A 21612-nucleotide genomic window follows, 5' to 3' on the forward strand; every position below is an offset into this window, starting at 1 on the left:
TAAATTAGGGATGGAGGGGTTAAAAAAATTCTCTAGACATTGATGAATCCGGCCATTCATCAATGATCATTTATTTTATATTTTCATTAATGGGGAAACCGTAGCTTTTTTTGTGGGTAATCCCCCAAACATTTCATCCTGTACAGATCTCATCTTTAGGACGTTTTCGATCCCCATGGTCTCTCTCACTGCCCTAAAGGGAACCTGTCACCGGGATTTTGTGTATAGAGCTGAGAACATGGGTTGCTAGATAGCCGCTAGCACATCCAATCCCCATAGCTCTATGTGCTTTTATTGTGTAAAAAGACCCGATTTGATACATATGCAAATTAACCTGAGATGAGTCCAGCGTGAAGGAGCCCAGCACCGCCCCGCATGCTCAGAATCTCCTCCTTGCTTTTCGACATCAGAAAGTAGCGCCGTAATCTTGCGATGCGCGAGCTAGCGCATGTGCAGTTCGTTCCCTGAGGCTGATGCCAGCACAGGGAAGAAACACTATGACGACACTGCGCTAGCTCATGCATCGCGAGATTACAGCGCTTTAGCTCTCTGACGTCAGGGAGCAATGAGGAGATTCTGAGGATGCGGGGAGGTGCTGGGCTCCTTCACACTGGACTCACCTCAGGGTCAGGACTCATCTCAGGTTAATTTGCATATGTATCAAATCAGTTTTTTAACACAATAAAAGCACACAGAGCTATGGGGACTGGATATTGCGGATGGGCTAGCGGCCATCTAGCAACCCATGTCCTCAGCTCTATACACAAAATCCCGGTGACAGGTTCCATTTAAGTAGTTCATCCATTTATACAGAGGGAAAAAAGTCCTTTTTTTTTCATCCTCTACTATCTCCCCTTTAGACAGTTGGTCATCCTCAAAATCATGTTTGAAAACTGATGCCCCCTCCTCCATGTCCTCAGCATCTGAGGAGGATGGAACGGATAACCTTGGCTTTTAAGTAGGAGGTGCCTTTTGAGGGGGAGTAAGAGAGGCCAATGAGGATCTAATTTCATCCCGAATCATAGATCTAACTTCCATCAGGATAGATGGTTGCTCTTCTTTCAGAAGGTCATTAATGCAAGTTTTGCAAAGTTTCTTCTTAAATCCCTCAGGTAATTTTTTTGAACAATTGACACACTTGTTATATTTTGGTTTAATTTTCATTTCCTTAACACCCTGGTAAAAGAAGAGCAACCCAGAGTCAGCCATGTACTAACTCAAGTAAATAAACATTAGAGGAATAATGCAGGCTTCCCACAGGGAGACTCGCGGATTGAGTAGCCGAAGGTGGGTCTGCGCAGTCCATATGGGTCCAGCGAGCCTCAGGAGCTGACAATACTGCTGAAGACAGGTGAGACGCTGTCTGAGAGCTGCCGCGCTGTTTAGGTTGAAGTGCGGCGTCTGTTGTCATCTCCTTTTTCCCCGCGTGATGACATGCTACCCTTGCAAAGCTCCGCCCCCTTCTTGACCTTGCCGGGATCACAGCGGTATCTGGGCAGCACCCCCATGCGGCGTCCCGCTCTGGTTGGTCTGTTTCAACAACAGCAGGGAAGGAAGACTGTACAGCAGTGGGTGAAACTCAGGCCCCCCGATGTCAGGGACGAGATTCACGCTGGCCTCCCCAACCCAGCTTTGGCATAAGCTGCGGGAGAGCTGTGGAGGAGATTGGTAAGCCAATCCTTAAACCATGTAGAACATGTGGCATATAAAAAAAGAAAAAAAGATATAAAACTCTTAAACTCCCCAAGGAGTCCTCTCTGTGCAGGACAGGAAACACATCCGCAATATCCAATCCCCATAGCTCTATGTGCTTTTATTGTGTAAAAAGACCCGATTTGATACATAATGATAAATAAATAATTAAACTCACCTCATCCACTTGTTCGCGCAGCAGGCTTGTCTTCTTTCTTCTTCTTTGAGGACCTGGGATAAAAGGACCTTTGGTGACGTCACTGTCACCACCAGACATCTGAGAAGCTCTGACAGACGTCTAGAACCTCCTCCTTGAGGTTCCTTTGTTTTGCTTTCATTTTCTCATCTCGTTAGCCTCTCTCAGCTGTCATGTTGTTGCACTGATTGCATCCCTTTAAATCCCTTTCCCATAGTGCATCACTTTGCGGTTTATACAACTTCCTGGAGTGTGTGCATGCTGTTCCTACTTCTGAGTCTTCTACAAGATAGGTTTTGTTCATTTATTTGTGTTTTTCTGTTTGCTGGATCCCAGGTGACCCTGACTCCCTCCGTATCTAGTGTAGGGAGCCGATGGTCGTGTCCCCTCACTATTATAGGGTGTTCAGGTGTTATACAGTCGAGGTACGAGGATATGCGATCATCTACCATTGGGATTTTCGCATAGGCTGAGCAGTAAGGGAGAGAGCCAGGTCTGATGCAGGGCTCTCCCTTTTTGTTCTTTAGTTTTGGATCCAGTCAGTCGTATTTGCATTTTGTGTTTTCTAGTTTCCTGCACACCTTCCGTGACATTATAAACCGCCAAAACGTCTCAAGCATGGATCCGGTTTCACTTTTGACTGAAGCATGCAGGGTCTTTCATTGGAGGTAGCAGATCTCCGTAAGACTCTTTCTCAGTTTCAAGTGACCGGTTCAGCTTGCGTTCATGGAGTTTGTTCTGAGCCGAAGATCTCGGTCCCGGATACTTTCTCCGGGGGTAGTGAGAATTTTGTGCGTTTTAGAGAGGCTTGCAAACTCCATTTTCGCCTACTTCCCCATTCCTCTGGTGATGAGGAACGGAGGGTGGGGATCATCATATTGCTGCTCAGGGGTAACGCTCAGTCCTGGGCCTTTCCGCTGCCGGTGGGGGCACGGCCCCTCCGTTCAGTGGATGAATTCTTTTTAGCCCTGGGTCAGATATATGATGATCCGGATCGTATTGTTTTGGCTGAGTCTAGACTACGTCTTTTATGTCAGGGTAAACAATCCGCAGAGGTATACTGTTCAGAATTTCGGAGATGGGCAGCTGATACTGGTTAGAATGATGATGCACTCCGAAGTCAATTTTGCCATGGTCTTTCAGAGGGATTGAAAGATGCATTTGCCTTTCATGAGAGGCCTACCTCCTTGGACTCTGCCATGTCTCGGGCCGTTCGTATTGACAGGCGTCTTAGAGAGAGAGGAGAGATCACTCCTTCCTGTCATACTCAATCCCAGGACAGTGCGGCGGTCTCATTCGGTGCACAGGGGTCTCAGTCGCTGTCAATCCCTTCTGAGCAGGAGCCCATGCAGCTGGGTTTGATTGCCTCTAACAATAGAAGATTCAGCCCTTATGGGAAGGTTTGTTTCTGTTGTGGAGGTATAAATCATTTGGCAAATGTTTGTCCCTCTAGGAGATTCAGGCAGTTTTTTGAGAGTAATAAAGAAACAAAAAGAAAAAAATCCTTTAAAAATGTTCCGTCTGTTACCATTGGCAGGGTTGATGCGGAAATTGAAGGTTTTCTGTTTGCTTGTAGTTCCCGTTTTGTCCTACACTAGAGAGCAAGAACATTTTTTGTGAGATTTTTGTAGATAGTGGAGCAGCTGTCAATCTCATTGATAATCAATTTGCTATAACTCATGGTTTCCAGGTATGCACTTTGGGAAAGGATATACCTGTTTTTGCTATTGATTCCGCTCCACTTTCTCAGAAATCATTAAAGGGCATAGTTCCCAATATCCGTTTGATTGTGAGTGATGCTCATGTTGAGGATGTGTCATGTTTTGTCCTTAGCGGGTTGCCTACTCCTCTAGTGTTGGGGCTACCCTTGCTCACTAAACATAACCCCACCATTGATTGGCAAGCGAGGCAAATAAATGGTTGGAGTGACTTTTGCTGAGAGAATTGCCTCACATCATCTGTTTCTGAGGTTTCTACTAAGACTATACCATCTTTTCTCTCTGAATTTTCGGATGTCTTCTCTGAGAGTGGTGTTCAGGACTTGCCCCCGCACAGGGAGTACGATTGCCCTATTAATCTCACCCCAGGCGCCAAGCTGCCTAAATCTCGTTTATACAATCTCTCCCAACCTGAAAGGGTCGCTATGCGTGCTTATATCTCTGAGAGTCTGAGAAAGGGACACATACGACCCTCGAAGTCACCTGTTGCCGCTGTTTTTATTTCTTTGTTAAGAAAAAAGATGGTTCTTTAAGACCATGTCTGGATTTCAGGGAGCTGAACAGTATCACAATTCGTGACCCTTATCCGCTTCCTTTGATCCCGGACCTGTTTAACCAGATTGTTGGGGCTAAAGTTTTTTCCAAGTTGGATCTAAGAGGGGCATACAACCTGGTCAGGGTCAGAGAAGGAGACGAATGGAAGACAGCCTTCAATACCCCTGAGGGCCATTTTGAGAATTTGGTTATGCCTTTTGGTTTGATGTCTTTCAGCATTTTGTCTTTCAGCATTTTGTGAACAGCATTTTTTATCATTTAATGGGGAAATTTGTATCAGTGTATCTGGATGACATTTTGATTTTTTCTCCTGATTTCAAAACTCATAGGGAACACTTACGTCAGGTCTTGCTCATCCTGCGGGAGAATAAATTGTACGCTAAACTGGAGAAATGTGTGTTTGCGGTTCCAGAGATTCAATTTCTGGGGTTTCTTCTCTCCGCTTCTGGTTTTCGCATGGACCCCGAGAAGGTCCGCGCTGTGCTTGAGTGGGAGCTTCCTGAGAATCAGAAGGCGCTGATGCGTTTTTTGGGCTTTGCCAATTATTACAGGAAGTTTATTTTGAATTATTCCTCTGTTGTTAAACCACTCACTGATATGACTAGAAATGGGGTAGATTTTTCCTCCTGGTCGGTAGAGGCGCGTAAGGCCTTTTCTAATATCAAGGAGAGTTTTGCTTCCGCTCCCATCTTAGTACAACCTGATATTTCTCTACCCTTCATAGTTGAGGTTGATGCTTCTGAGGTGGGTGTGGGGGCGGTCTTGTCTCAGGGTCCCTCTCCTGCCAAATGGCGACCGTGTGCCTTTTTCTCGAAGAAACTCTCCTCCGCAGAAAGAAATTACGATGTGGGAGATAGGGAGTTGTTGGCCATCAAATTGGCTTTTGAGGAATGGCGCCATTGGCTAGAGGGAGCCAGACACCCTATTACCGTGTTTACTGACTATAAGAATCTGGCCTACTTGGAGTCAGCCAAGCGTCTGAACCCGAGACAGGCCAGATGGTCTTTGTTCTTTTCCAGGTTAAATTTTATTGTCACCTTCCGCCCTGGGGTTAAGAATGTGAAGGCAGATGCCCTGTCACGTTGTTTTCCGGGAGGTGGGAATTTTGAAGACCCGGGTCCCATTTTGGCTGAAGGTGTGGTCGTCTCTGCTCTTTATCCTGAATTAGAGGCAGAGGTTCAGGTAGCCCAATCAGAGGCTCCTGATCTTTGTCCTCCTGGGAGGTTGTTTGTGCCTTTTGCTTTAAGACACAAGATTTTTAAGAAACACCACGATACTGTCCTTGCTGGGCACCCGGGGGCAAGAGCCACAGTGGATCTCATCGCTCGGAGATTCTGGTGGCCGGCGTTTCGTAAGTCGGTTGAGGGTTTTGTGGCAGCCTGCGAGACCTGCGCTCGTGCCAAAGTCCCTCATTCACGGCCATCAGGTCCTCTCCTTCCCTTACCCATTCCTTCCCATCCTTGGACACATCTGTCCATGGACTTCATTACGGACCTGCCTCGTTCCTTGGGGAAGACTGTGATTCTGGTGGTGGTGGACCGTTTTAGCAAAATGGTGCATTTCATCCGTTTTCCTGGCTTGCCCAATGCTAAGACGCTGGCGCAGGCATTTATTGATCACATTGTCAAATTGCATGGTATCCCTTCAGACATAGTCTCTGATAGGGGCACGCAGTTTGTTTCCAGATTCTGGAAGGCTTTCTGTTCTCGCTTGCGGGTTCGGTTGTCATTCTCTTCTGCTTTCCATCCGCAGTCGAATGGCCAGACAGAGTGCGTCAATCAGAATCTGGAGACATATCTGCGCTGTTTTGTGGCGGAGAATTAGGAGGATTGGTGTTCTTTTTTGTCTCTTGCTGAGTTTGCTTTAAATAACCGTCGTCACCTCTGATAAGTCACCATTTTTTGGTGCATATGGGTTTCATCCGCAGTTTGGGACATTCTCTGGAGAGGGGTCTTCTGGTTTACCTGATGAGGACAGATTCTCCTCGTCTTTGTCATCTATTTGGCAAAAGATTCAGGATAATCTAAAGAGCATGAGTGAGAGATATAAGCGTGTGGCGGATAAGAGACGTGTGCCTGGTCCGGACCTGAATAATGGTGATCTGGTGTGGTTGTCTACTAAGAATATCAAATTTAAGGTTCCCTCCTGGAAGTTGGGTTCTAAGTAGGGCTGCAGCTAACGATTATTTGAATAATCGATTAGTTGCCGATTAATTTCTACGATTAATCGATTAATCGGGAAAAACGACAAAATTACAAAACAGAGAGGTTTATATGATCTTACTTGAAAAATTATGTTCAAAGGCCATATCAAAACAAATTGTGGACGACACTATTATGGGGGATCTGTGGACGACACTATTATGGGGGATCTGTGGACGACACTATTATGGGGGATCTGTGGACGACACTATTATGGGGGATCTGTGGACGACACTATTATGGGGGATCTGTGGACGACACTATTATGGGGGATCTGTGGACGACACTTATGGGGGATCTGTGGACGACACTATTATGGGGGATCTGTGGACGGCGTAGTTATGGAGAGGGGGATATGTGCACTGTTATGGGCATAACAGTGCACAGATCCCTTTCCTCATAACAGTGCACAGATCCACCTTCCCATAGCAGTGCCATACACAGACCCCCCCCTCCTCCCCATAGCAGTGCTATACACAGACCCCCCTTCCCATAGCAGTGCCATAGACAGATCCTCCCCCCTCCCCATAGCAGTGCTATACACAGACCCCCCTTCCCATAGCAGTGCCATAGACAGATCCCCCCTCCCCCTTCCCCCTAACAGCCACGGCCCCGATGCTTGCATCTTTATTTTACCTTTTTACAATGACGCTCCCGCTCCTGTAACAGCCAGGCAGAGCGGACGGCGGCGTAACGTCACTCAATCACGTGACGCGCCTGCTCCGCCCACTTCATGAATGAAGGAGGCGGAGCAGGCGTGTCACGTGAGTGACGTTACGCCAACGTCCGCTCTGCCTGGCTGTTACAGGAGCGGGAGCGTCATTGTAAAAAGGTAAAATAAAGATGCAGCGACCGCCCGCCCGAATAGCAACGAATCGGCGATTATTCGATAACTGGATTCGTCGACAACGAATCCAGTTATCGAATATAATCGATTACATCGATTAATCGTTGCAGCCCTAGTTCTAAGTTTATTGGGCCTTACAAAATCTTGTCCGTTATCAATCCTGTTGCCTATCGTCTTGATCTTCCTCAGACTTGGAAGATCCATAATGTTTTTCATAAGTCCTTATTAAAACCTTATGTCCAACCCATTGTACCCTCGTCTTTGCCTCCTCCTCCGATTGTGGTTGATGGTAATCTTGAATTTCAGGTCTCTAGGATTGTGTATTCTCGTGTTGTCCGTGGTTCTCTCCAGTACCTTGTTCATTGGGAGGGTTATGGTCCTGAGGAGAGGATGTGGGTCCCAGTGACGGACAATAAGGCCACTCGTCTCATCAGGGCTTTCCATAGGTCCCATCCTGAGAAGGTGGGCTCTGAGTGTCTGGAGTCCACTCGTAGAAGGAGGGGTACTGTCACCACCAGACATCTGAGAAGCTCTGACAGACGTCTAGAACCTCCTCCTTGAGGTTCCTTTGTTTTGCTTTCATTTTCTCATCTCGTTAGCCTCTCTCAGCTGTCATGTTGTTGCACTGATTGCATCCCTTTAAATCCCTTTCCCATAGTGCATCACTTTGCGGTTTATACAACTTCCTGGAGTGTGTGCATGCTGTTCCTACTTCTGAGTCTTCTACAAGATAAGTTTTGTTCATTTATTTGTGTTTTTCTGTTTGCTGGATCCCAGGTGACCCTGACTCCCTCCGTATTTAGTGTAGGGAGCCGATGGTCATGTCCCCTCACTATTATAGGGTGTTCAGGTGTTATACAGTCGAGGTACGAGGATATGCGATCATCTACCATTGGGATTTTCGCATAGGCTGAGCAGTAAGGGAGAGAGCCAGGTCTGATGCAGGGCTCTCCCTTTTTGTTCCTTAGTTTTGGATCCAGTCAGTCGTATTTGCATTTTGTGTTTTCTAGTTTCCTGCACACCTTCCATGACAGTTACTGCACTCATCACATGGTCCGTCACATGGTCCATCGCCAGGGGTGATGCACCATGTGATGAGCGCAGTGACGTCACCAAAGGTCCTTTACCTCCCAGGTCATCAATCAAAGAAGAAGAAGACGAGCCGGGCAGCGCGAACAAGTGGATGAGGTGAGTTTAATTATTATTATTTTTTTTTAACTCCTCCATTCCTATTTTACTTAGCATTCTGTATTAAGAATGCTATTATTTTCCCTTATAACCATGTTATAAGGGAAAATAATAATGATCGGGTCCCCATCCCGATCGTCACCTAGAAACCATGCGTTAAAATTGCTTGCGGATGCTTGCCATTTTTACGCAGCCCCATTCACTTCTATGGGGCCTGCGTTGCGTGAAAAACACACAATATAGAGAATGCTGCGATTTTCACGCAACGTACAAGTGATGCGTTAAAATCACTGCTCATGTGCACAGCCCCATAGAAATGAATAGGTCCGGATTCAGTGCGGGTGCAATGCGTTCATCTCATGCATTGCACCCGTGCGGAAAACTCGCCAGTGTGAAAGGGGCCTGAGGGGTTGTCTCACCTGAAACATTAGTGTTATATTGCCCACAGCTCGAGAAAGCGCATTGCGCATGCTCGCCCGCTCCACATTAATTTCTATGGGAGTACTATAGAAACGAATAGAAGGTGGCCGAGCATGTACAATGCACAATTGATCTCAGTGGTAGCTGCATTCTAGACACAGGTGTGGGCCCCAGAGGTGGGACCGGCACCTATCTGACATTGGTGGCATATCCTAGCGATATGCCACGAATGTTCCAGGTAGGAAACCCCTTTAACATAGCTAATTCAAACTCACTTTTTAAGGCCCCATGCACACGGCCGTGTTTCACGGCCGTGTGCGGGCCGTGGAACCGCGGCCTGGATCCCTCCTGAGAGCAGGAGCGCACGGCGTCACTGGTTGCTATGACGCCGTGCGCTCCCTGCTGCCGCCGCAATACAGTAGTGCACTGGTATGATCTATACCAGTGTATTACTGTACTGTGCAGGCAGCAGGGAGCGCACGGCGTCATAGCAACCAGTGACGCCGTGCGCTCCTGCTCTCAGGAGGGATCCAGGCCGCGGTTCCACGGCCCGCACACGGCCGTGAAACACGGCCGTGTGCATGGGGCCTAAAACTGGACTGAGTGGTGTAAACATGCAAAAAGCTACAAAATGAGTGCGCAAATTCTCCCAAAAAGTCACAAAGACCTATTTTTTGTGATTTCTTTAAGACAGAATCCTGGGGGGCAGGGTGTGTTAAATTAACCCACATAAAGTGTGTTGAATTGGCATTGATAGCAGCTAGGCCCTGTGCCTCACATCTACAGTGGGATGCGAAAGTTTGGGCAACCTTGTTGATCGTCATGATTTTCCTGTATAAATCGTTGGTTGTTACGATAAGAAATGTCAGTTAAATATATCATATAGGAGACACACACAGTGATATTTGAGTAGTGAAATGAAGTTTATTGGATTTACAGAAAGTGTGCTATAATTGTTTAAACAAAATTAGGCAGGTGCATAAATTTGGGCACCACAAAAAACTAATGAAATCAATATTTAGTAGATCCTCCTTTTGCAGAAATTACAGCCTCTAAACGCTTCCTGTAGGTTCCAATGAGAGTCTGGATTCTGGTTGAAGGTATTTTGGACCATTCCTCTTTACAAAACATCTTTAGTTCATTCAGGTTTGATGGCTCCCGAGCATGGACAGCTCTCTTTAAGTCACACCACAAATTTTCAATTATATTCAGGTCTGGGAACTGAGATGGCCATTCCAGAACGTTGTACTTGTTCCTCTGCATAAATGCCTTAGTAGATTTTGAGCAGTGTTTAGGGTCGTTGTCTTGTTGAAAGATCTATCCCCGGCGCAGCTTTAGCTTTGTCACTGATTCCTGGACATTGGTCTCCAGAATCTGCTGATACTGAGTGGAATCCATGCGTCCCTCAACTTTGACAAGATTCCCAGTCCCTGCACTGGCCACACAGCCCCACAGCATGATGGAACCACCACTATATTTTACTGTAGGTAGCAGGTGTTTTTCTTGGAATCCTGTGTTCTTTTTCCTCCATGCATAACGCCCCTTGTTATGGCCAAATAACTCAATTTTAGTTTCATCAGTCCACAGCACCTTATTCCAAAATGAAACTGGCTTGTCCAAATGTGCTTTAGCCCACCTCAAGAGGCACTTTTTGTGCTGTGGGCGGAGAAAAGGCTTCCTCTGCATCACTCTCGCATACAGCATCTCCTTGTGTAAAGTGCGCCGAATGGTTGAACGATGCACAGTGACTCCGTCTGCAGCAAGATGGTGTTGTAGGTCTTTGGTGCTGGTCTGCGGGTTGACTCTGACTGTTCTCACCATTCGTCGCTTCTGTTTATCAGAGATTTTTCTTGGTCTGCCACTTTCGAGCCTTAACTTGAACTGAGCCCGTGGTCTTCCATTTCCTCAATATGTTCCTAACTGTGGAAACAGACAGCTGAAATCTCTGAGACAGCTTTCTGTATCCTTCCCCGAAACCATGATGGTGAACAATCTTTGTTTTCAGGTCATTTGAGAGTTGTTTTGAGACCCCCATGTTGCTACTCTTCAGAGAAAATTAAAAAAGAGGAGGGAAACTTACAATTGACCCCCTTAAATACTCTTTCTCATAATTGGATTCACCTGTGTATGTAGGTCAGGGGTCACTGAGCTTACCAAGCCAATTTGAGTTCAATTATTAGTTCTAAAGGTTTTGGAATCAATAAAATGACAACAGTGCCCAAATTTATGCACCTGCCTAATTTTGTTGAAACAATTATAGCACATTTTCTGTAAATCCAATAAACTTCATTTCACTTCTCAAATATCACTGTGTGTGTCTCCTATATGATATATTTAACTGACATTTTTTATCGTAACAACCAACGATTTATACAGGAAAATCATGACGTTTAACAAGGTTGCCCAAACTTTCGCATCCCACTGTATGTGATTGTAACCACCAAGCTCTGTGTCTCAGATTTATGTGTGTGTAACCGTCAGGCTCCTTATCTCACATTTATGTGCGTGTAACCGCCGAGGTTTGTGCCTTACATTTATGTGTGTGTAACTGCTAAGCTCTGTGCCTCACATTTATGTGTGTGTAACTGTCAGGCTCTGTGTCTCAGATTTATGTATGTGTAACTGCCAGGCTCTGTATCTCACATTTACAGTGCTGCCCATAATTATTCATGTCCCTGGCAAATTTTGACTTAAAGTTACTTTTATTCAACAAGCAAGTATTTTTTTTTTTTTACAGGAAATGACATAGGTGTCTCCCAAAAGATAATAAGACGATGTACAAGAGGGGGGGGGGGGGAACACATTTCTCAGCTTTTATTTAGATTTGAGCAAAAAGTGTCCAGTCCAAAATTATTCATACCCTTCTTAATAATCAATAGAAAAGACTTTATTGGCTATTACAGCAATCAAACTCTTCCTATAATTGCAGACCAGCTTTTTGCATTTCTCCACAGGTATTTTTGCCCATTCATCTTTAGCAATGAGCTCCAAATATTTCAGGTTGGAGGGTCTTCTTGCCATCACCCTGATCTTTAGCTCTCTCCACAGATTCTCAATTGGATTCAAGTCTGGACTCTGGCTGGGCCACTCCAAAACGTTAATGTTGTCTGCTAACCATTTCTTCACCACTTTTGCTGTGTGTTTTGGGTCATTGTCATGCTGAAATGTCCACTGGTGCCCAAGGCCAAGTTTCTCTGCAGACTGCCTGATGTCGTTGAGAATCCCCATGTATTGCTCTTTTTTCATGGTGCCGTTTACTGTGATTAGGTTCCCTGGTCCATTGGCTGAAAAACACCCACAAAGCATTAGGTTACCACCACGTTTGACGGTGGGGATGGTGTTCTTTGGGTTGAAGGCTTCTCCTTTTTTATGCCAAATGAAGGAAACATCATTGTGATCAAACAATTCAATTTTTGTTTCATCTGACCATAACACAGAAGACCAGAAGTCTTCTTCTTTGTTCAGATGAGCTTTTGCAAAGGCCAAGCAAACTTTTGTGTGCCTTATCTGGCAGGGGCGTAGATAAGGGAAGGGGGGGGATAGGGGGGTTCAACCCCCCCCCCCAGAGTGTCTGTCCTCCTAACCTGCCAGAGAACGGCTCGGGCGTGCCGCTGCTTGCAATAGCGGCGCGGGCAGTGCGGCACACAGAGAGGTGATAGAGGCTGATATAAGCCCTGGATATACAGGGTGTATCTCACATGGCCTGACCCACTGTAGGCCGGAATTCAATATTGGAGCACCAAATGGCGGTATTTTAATTCTCTGAATCTAACCCAAATGTATTAAGGGTGTATCTCACAATGACATATGCAGCAAAGGCTGCCAAATAAACTTTTTTTGCCCAAACGGGTGTTTGTTTAATAACTCAATATGGCAGCGGTATATAACCCAGGAATTTCAAACGTGCTTATGCTGCAAGGCCTGAAATATTGTGTATTTTGCCCCAAAATGGGTGTTTTATTAATGAAATAATATAAGCCCTGTATATACAGGGTGTATCTCACACGGCCTGACCGATTGTAGGCCTGAATTAAAGATTTCTTTGCCCAAAATGGCTGTATTTCAAATGCCTGAATCAAACCCCTCTATGTAAAGGGTGTATCTCACAGGGCCTGAACCACTGTAGGCCTGAATTAAATATTGGTGCACCAAATGGCAGTATTTCAAATCTCTGAATCTACCCCAAATGTATTAAGGGTGTATCTCACAATGACATCTGCATCAAAGGCTGCCAACTACATTTTTTTTGCCCAAACGAGTGTTTGTTTAACAACTGAATTTGACAGCAGTATGTAAGCCTGTAATTTCACACGTGCTGATGCTGCAAGGCCTGAAAATACTGTTTTTTGGCAAAAAAGTGTGTTTTTAAAACCCCAAAAAATGATGGGTGTATTTTTAGCTTAAATTGCACACTGACTAATCCAGGTGTTGTATATTGCCAAAAAAATTGTGATTTTCTCTCCTATTCTCTCCCTGAAATCACAAGTCCAGCAGCATCCTCTCCCTACACTTGTAACAGCAGAGTGACGTGCAGCGCTATGTGACTCAAACTTATATAGAGGCTGGGTCACATGCTGCTCTGGCCAATCACAGCCATGCCATTAGTAGGCATGGCTGTGATGGCTTTTAAGGTCAGACAGTTAAACGCTTGTTAATTGGCTGCTCTGCAGCCTTTCAAAAAGCCCAGAGAAATCGCCGAACACCGAACCCGAACTTTTACTGAAATGTTTGGGTTCAGGGTCCAAAAATCCTAAAGTTCGGTACGAACCTGAAATTTACATTTTGGGTTCACTCAACCCTACTACCGGATATATGGTATCCAGTGGTGGTATAAATATTCCGCCCATGGAAAGAGTGCAATGCTACAGGACGTATAGGAACCAATGGTATGTAAACATTCCGCCGATAGTAGATTACTCTGCCTATGGAAAGAGGATAATGCTACGGGCCGTAAAGTACCCAGTGGAAGCGCAATTACTCCGCTTAAGTGAGGAGGGCAATGCTACAGGCCGTACAGAACCCAGTGGGGGTGCAATTACTCCTTCTACGGAAGGAGGGTAATGGCATGGGCTGTACAGTGTCCAGTGGTAAAGCTATTGCGCTGCCTATGGAAGGAGGATAATGCAATGGGCTGTACAGTATCCCGTGGTAGAGCAAGTACATTGTCTAGGAAGAAGGGTAGCGCTACAGCCTGTACGGCATCCAGTGCAAGGACAATTACTTCGCCTATGGAAGGAAAGTAAAGCAACTGGCTGTATGGTATCCAGTGCAAGTGCAATTACTCCGCCTATGGAAGGAGAGTAAGGCTACTTTCACACTCGCATTTGGTGGGGGTCCGTCATGGATCTGCACAGACGGATCCGTTCAGTTAATACAAACGCCTGCATCCGTTCAGAATGGATCCGTTTGTATTATCTTTAACAAAGCCAAGACGGATCCGCCTTGAACACCATTGAAAGTCAATGGAGGACGCATCCGTTTTCTATTGTGCCAGATTGTGTCAAAGAAAACGGATCCGTCCTCATTGACTTACATTGTGTGCCAGGACGGATTCGTTTGGCTCAGTTTCATCAGACGGACACAAAAATGCTGCAAGCAGCGTTTTGGTGTCCGCCTCCCAAGCGGAATTGAGACAGAACGGAGGCAAACTGATGCATTCTGAGCGGATCCTTATCCATTCAGAATGCATTAGGGCAAAACTGATCGGTTTTGGACCGCTTGTGAGAGCCCTGAACGGATCCCACAAACAGAAACCAAAACGCCAATGTGAAAGTAGCTAATGCTACAGGCTGTACGGTATCCAGTGCAAGGGCAACTACTCCGCCTATGGAAGGAGGGTAATGCTACAGTCTGTACGGTATCCAGTGCAAGGGCAACTACTCCGCCTATGGAAGGAGGGTAATGCTACAGGCTGTACGGTATCCAGTGCAAGGGAAACTACTCCGCCTATGGAAGGAGGGTAATGCTACAGTCTGTACAGCATCTAGTGCAAGGGCAATTACTCCGCCTATGGAAGGAGGGTAATGCTACAGTCTGTACGGTATCCAGTGCAAGGGCAATTACTCCGCCTATGGAAGGAGGGTATGCTACAGAATGTACAGAGTCCAATGGTGAGCGCACATATTCCGCCTAAAGAGGAAAGGGAATGTGACAGGACTCACGGAATTCCGTGGTAGTGTAACTACTCCGCCTATAGAAGGAGGGTAAGCTACAGGGAGTGCGGTATCCAGCGGTAGTGCCAGGATTCCGCTTACGCTATAGGACTTATGTATCCAGCGGTAGGGTAAAGAAATTCTGCCTACAGAATGGAGTGGGAACTAGGTCCAGAAGAACCAGATAGCTCCAAGGGTTAATAATATTTAAATATATATATAATTTTTTTTTTTACATACAGCTCAATTCTAACAAAACAGAGCTAGGGAAACTGCACCCACATCTGTCTGTACTAATGACCATTACTGTAAGCCTCAGCGGAGAGCCCAGTAAGCACTTTCCTCAGCATAGTACTGCTGAGGCAAGGAGGGGGTTAAACAGAAGGCAGGGGCGGAGCTTATTGGGCAGCTGGTGGGGCGAAGGCATGGGTGTGAACTTTTTGCGCTCTAAAAATACAGATCCCCCCCCCCCGAAATACGCTGGGAGATGAGGCCTAGTAGGCCGCAGAGCTGGGGCCAGAAGTACAGAACTTCCGGTTGGGGCAGCAATGTGGGGAGGGAGCGGAGTGCACTGGGAAACAAGGAGGCCGGGAGCGGGCGCACCGATGCCCCGAGTAGAAAGGCGGCGGCCACCCAAGGAGACATGCGACTGCCGGGACTGGCTTTCCGGGGCGTGGATGGGGCTCGTGACCGGAGGTGGGACCGAGGCAGTGAGTCACCAGATACAGGGGCCAAGGTCTAGGAGAAACAACATATATTCCTGTGTTCACTTAGAGAACACAGGAGAAGGGGGGCTCAGGCACAGGGGGGCCAGCAGGGGAGGTAATATACTTACCCAGACGGTTTCTGCCCACCCTTGGGGATGGCGTCTACACCAGTAACAGGGGGGATTTCTAGAAGTAGGAGACAAGGGCACACTTTACCTGGCGGCTTACAGCAGATTTGAGATCCACTGTTCCTCCTTGTCATCCAGAGGTGGGGAACCAACAGCGGGTTGAGGACCCATTCCCCCCCCCCCCCCCCTCAAGTGTGGGGAAAACAGGTGGTGAGAGCCCACTTGTAGTCCGGACCTGAAAAATAAAACAAAAAGGAAAAAACTTTGGCAGACCTGCAGGAAAAACGTCTGCCTCCTACAGACACTGCGCTAACACTGATTAGCTCAGTGCCTGCAGGAGGGGTACAGCTGAGGGGAGGAGCTATCGCTTTTTTGCTTAGTGCCTCCTAGTGGCAGCAGTTGGTCTTGTGTCCCCTAATGATACGAGTGAGAAATTGGTCTTTTCTTTCTACAGAGTTTGTATGGCTTTAGTAAATGACCCCCACTATGTTCTCCTTTTGGGACCGCTTCCATTAAAAACTACTGCAGCATTTGGCCAATAGGAGATATCCCAGTATATATCTGCTTCAGAAGAGTTTTGATGGAACGATCACTTTCTCCACCACTTGCTGTAACAGTAATACCTGCGATTCTTCCTCCTGTAATGACTCCCACAAGCCGTCAACCGATAAACACAGCCACGTGCTCACGCCGTGACAGACAGCTCCATGAGCCAATCACAGCCGCGCCTTCTCCGCCCACTCATTAACCCTCCCGGTTGTTCTCCTTCTCCAATAGGAAGCTCTCACCCGCTTTCTAGCTTGGTTACCATAACAGCGAAGTGGGCGGGCTTTAGCTCAAGATGGCGGCTCCCACAGAGCATATGACAGCAGTTTGTGCAGAACTGGAAAGCTGGGTGAGAGAGGACTGGCGGGCGGAAGAGTTGCGGGGAGCGAATGGGGTGCGGCGGATTACCGAGTTGTTCAGGCAGCCGGAGTACAGGTCAGTTCTATATTTAGAACGTATGATACTGTTTCAGTGGTGCTTTTTTCTAATCCTGAATGACCCCTTTGATTCCCCCTGCGCCCCCCGCAGGCTGACTTGTTTCCTGCACTGTGGGACCTCAGTTGACAGTGCCATTCATGTGAAGGGGGTGAACGCAGCACTGTAGTGCCTTCATTCTCAGGATTGGTGGTGGTCTACAATCTGTAAATGTCCTGATGAAGGGGGCGCTTCGCCCTTGAAACGCGTTGACTGTAACTAAAAGAGTATCGATACTTACCCTGAAGACCTCTCAGTATGATGGCAGCGCCGAAGGATTGGTTCCCCTTTTCTTCATTTCTTTCTTTTTCAAGTTTTCCTGATATTCGTAGAATCGAGACAGGAAGGCATTCCCTGGTGCTGGTGGGGCTGTATACCAGCAAGGCGACCATAGCTGTGTGACTCTTCGGTAAGTGTAATCAGTACCATTTACTTGTATACACACCCCGACGATGCCACACATGAGGCGCTCTTTTCCCTTTTCTCCTGTTTTCCTATATGTATATATAATCTCTGCTCGCCACAACCATTGCAGCGGTGAGCAGTGTAATTCCAAGTCTGGCGTCCACGTTCACTTCTTCTATGCGCAGCTCGGTTTGTTCAATGAACAGGAAGGAACCTTCCCATAGAAGTGAATAGGGACGCCACACTTGGAATGACACTGCTCACCGCTGCAATTGCTGTGGCGAGCAGGTAAGCAGAGCAGAAAAGGCAGCGCTCATACAAGTGCTGCCTTCTCTTCAAACAGCTGATTGGCAGGGTTGCCAGGAGTCAGACCCCCTGACTCTGATATTGATGTGACCTGTCCTGAGGATAGTAAAAGAGGGACTGCAGTAGGGCTGAAACGATTCATCGATGTTATCGAGGCAAAAAAATTCTTGATGCAGTTTCCCTGCATCGAGGATTTGTTTAAATCACATGACCACAAAGCGTGAGTGAAGCCTCCCACTCACCGCTCCGTGGCCTCCCGACTCTGCACCGCGCTGCACTGGCCAGGGCCTTGCATGCACACATCGTCAGAGCGCTGACTGACGCAGTGTATGATGTCAGGTCCCTCCCAGTGCATGCTGGGAAGAAGACGCGGTCCGTCTCCTGCGGACTCCATGTCTGCGAAGGTAAGTATAAAGTTAGCGGGGGGGAGGTTAAAGAGGGCACCTGTGATGGGGACCGGACATGGATGGCATAAAAGGGCTGTTGGGGGACATGGCATGGAGGGGCTGATCTAATTGCATTGGGGGACATGGTGGATGGCAATGGAGGCACTGGGAAGGGGGACATGACATGGAGGCAGGGGCTGATCTGATGTCACTGGGTGAGTGAGAGACATGACATGAAGGCAGGGGCTGATCTATTGGCACTGGGGGAGTGGGAGACATGGCAATGGATCAAAATGGAAAGGTTTTTCTTATCAGATTACTCAATTAATCTGTAGAATACTCAATTACTAAAATAATCGTTTGCTGCAGCCCTAGACTGCAGAACTCCGTAACCTTCAGTTTATAAATGTGACTTATTCACCAAACTGACATGCAACGTTTCGTCCCTGTTGGTCTTTATCAAGGATGTTTGAAACATCTCCTGTCAGTTTGGTGAATAAATCACGTTTATGAATTGAAGATTACGGAGTTCTGCAGTCCCTCTTTTACTTTTTGGATGACTGGGAGTACTACAGGCTGGTACCCAACACTGCGAGCACCACCACTAAACCAAGTGCCTTTGCCGTAAGTGCTGCTACAAACACCATTTTTCACTTTCTGTCCTGAGGATAGGTCATCAATAGTAAAAAGCAGACAACCCCGTTAAAGCGCATCTGTCAGCAGATTTGTCCCTATGACACTGGCGGACCTGTTACATGTGCTCTTGCCAGCTGAAGACATCTGTGTTGGTCCCATGTTCATATGTGCCCACGTTGCTGAGGAAAATTATGTTTTAATATAGGCAAAAGAGCCTCGAGAATCAACTGAGACGTTACCATTACACCTAGAGGCTCGTCTCTCTACAACCGCCGCACCCTCTCCATTTTGATTGACAGGTCCAGGGGTGATGATGTTTTCACTGCCTTACCCTGTCAGTCAAAGTGCAGAGAGAGCAGAGCCTTTAGGAGTAACGGCAACACCCAGTTGCTCCCATTTACATATATTAAACATAATTTTTCTCTGCAGTACAGGCGCATATGAACATGGAACAACACAGATGTCCTCAGCTGCCAAACGCACATGTAACAGGTCAGCCAGTGTCATAGGTACAAATCTGCTGACAACATTTGAATATAGTCAAGGAAGTGGTGTGGGCCAAGCCGGATTTACCAAGTTGGTGAAAAACTACTCTGGTCAGGTTTTGGCGTAGTTCTTACACCTACTGTGCAAACTGTTGGAGGTGTGACTTATGATAAAGCGCATGCTATGTTATAAATTATGCACATCCTCTGCCAGCACGAACGTTAAACAAAGACTAGCATTAAAAATTCGGTCTTTATAAATGACACACATTGTTCCAATAGCCTTCTGGCTTGTCCAGGTGATCTTTAGCAAACTGCAGATGGGCAGCAATGTTTTTTTCTGGAGAACAGCAACTTTCTCTTTGCAATCCTTCCATGCACACCATTGTTGTTCAGTGTCAGGAGGACCCAACAACAATTGTCATGTTGTGGTGCACCATTAGCTACTGTGCCCGTTCCTGTCTGGTATTTGTGAAGTAGACATTGACCAGCCTTTGGTATGTCCCAGGGCTTAGAGGAACCAGTCGTGCTGCCTTTTTTTGACTCCATAGACATGGTGTTCCAACAAGATATTATCCACCCCCATGTGCTTAAGTGACACAATGTGGTCTGCAGGGTATCCAGCATTACGCGTGGCCAGCACGATCGCCAGATCTCTCCCCCCATCGAGAATGTCCGACACTGGATGGGTAGACAGATCACCCATGCACAGCACCCAACAACCTCTTTGATAGAACTATGGGTCCAAACAGAAAGTGCTTAGATTGACAAACCATAGGCGGATATCCAGAATCTGTATGATCATTGCCATTCCAGAGTGGTAGTCTGTATCACATCAAGGGGAGATGCCACCCAGTATTAATGTGACCCTGCCTCAACATATACCCTGCTGCAGAACCCATAGAAAGGGTCCACCACCTTGGTTGTGTGACCAAGCACCAATAGTGGTTTATACTTTGTCTTTATTTTTTCATTTTTTGGTAGCGTATTATGGTGCTAGCAAAGGAGCTGTGTCTGCTCTTTCACTTGTGGCTGTTGACTGTGATGTGCACCCAATGTCCCTCGCTGAAGGCCCCCTTGCACATAACAGAAATGTTGGCTGAATTTGTTGGTTTTGGCATGACAGCTGCCCATCTTAAGTGTATGGGCACCTCCCAACTGTCCTCTGATAGGTGATGTTGGGCATTTTGAATTTCAGTGCCCAATACCTGTGTTCTCTTTGTAGATGGGCCACAGTCAGAAGTGGCTTACTCCTCTCCCCCCCGTTGACTAAATCAAGTGTATAGCGGGCATAAGGAGAGATAGCTATCCGCAACAGCTATTGAAGTTTCGTAGGCACCTTAACAGGATTGTGTCTCGGAACATATCCTACATTTTTTTAAACCAGCACTGAATCTAAATACTTTTGTCATTGCATATAACAAAAAAAATGTAGTATAGCCAGTGAGCTTTTCAATAAAATTTATTTGTATAGCGCCAGCTGCTGTTTCTTCAAGTCTGTATTTTTGTAACTGTCGTGTCCCAGTTGCAGCATGTCGAGCTGCGATACCATTGACAATCGTTATGTGCAATGTCATGTGACTTTCTTGTTGCCGTGTAGCCCTACCCTAAGGTCAGAAGCAGACGAGCGAATTCAGTGTGAGTTCCTGTTCTGACCTCTGCTTCTCTGACAGGATCTCACAGCATTATAATGTGTGACCCTGAGAGATCTGGAATCTACTGAATTACACTGACCTTACTGTAAGGCCTCTTTTCACCTCATCACCACGACGGCTACAAGGAGATTGACCTCTGTAGGGGCAGGAACAGAGAGAGGGTTTAAATCCCCCCCCCTCCCACCACCAACACCAGTGTTTCCTGTCCCTACAGAGGACAGGGGCAGAGAGTCTCCCTGTGGGGAGATGAAGATGGATCTTTTCCTGGCACCTACCGGTGTTCCCCCTGCCCTCCTGCGGTCGGCGTACTAATGCTGGGCAGGGGTGAAGGAGGGAGGCCTCGCTCCATTATTAGATGAGAGCCTGCTCCCGGCTGCGATCTCCCGCCGAGCCCTTGGGGCATTCGCCGGGTGCGCACCGAAGCGCTTCTGAAGGCGGCTGACGTCACTTCCGGTGGATGAGGGAAGTGACGTCATCCAAGAAGCGTCTCCAGCTTTAAATTTTGGCGCCAGCAAGTGCTGAATGCCTCCTGTACTGGCATACCTGGAGTCTGTGTGCGGTCATGTCGGCTGAACCTCGCTCCCCTGGAGACCCTCCTGTGCTGCCTACTGTAAGTCCCCTGTGGGGAAGCGCTTGTTGCTCTGCTACTTGTATCTTAAACACTGTACCAGGTTGCCTACTCATCCTCCTCCACTTCTCAGGCTTGGGGCTTTATCTCCATGTATTTATTTCATGGCTGATAGGGATTATTTCCCCCAGGTTCCTAAGGAGGCCCAGAAAAAAAAAAATCGGGAAACAGGCCAAATGCGTGTCCTGCCTCAAACTGCTTCCGGATGATTACCGCAAGAAACTTTGCAAGGACTGCATTTCTAGTGTCATTGCGGAAGAACAGCCTTCCTTCCTTGATGAATTGAG

The 21612-nt window shown here is 47.0% G+C and overlaps 1 long non-coding RNA gene across 1 annotated transcript; it reads right to left on the reverse strand.

Annotated features, from left to right (window-relative positions):
- Nucleotides 1-12043: 12043 nt before the first annotated feature.
- Nucleotides 12044-16518, reverse strand: LOC122923567. Its single transcript, XR_006387299.1, has 3 exons — nt 16428-16518; nt 15893-16039; nt 12044-12101 (listed from the first exon to the last, which is right to left on the reverse strand). It is a non-coding gene; the product is annotated as an uncharacterized LOC122923567 (long non-coding RNA).
- Nucleotides 16519-21612: the final 5094 nt, after the last annotated feature.

Source organism: Bufo gargarizans, unplaced genomic scaffold, assembly GCF_014858855.1.
Source record: "Bufo gargarizans isolate SCDJY-AF-19 unplaced genomic scaffold, ASM1485885v1 original_scaffold_1742_pilon:::fragment_2:::debris, whole genome shotgun sequence".
Classification (NCBI taxonomy): domain Eukaryota; kingdom Metazoa; phylum Chordata; class Amphibia; order Anura; family Bufonidae; genus Bufo; species Bufo gargarizans.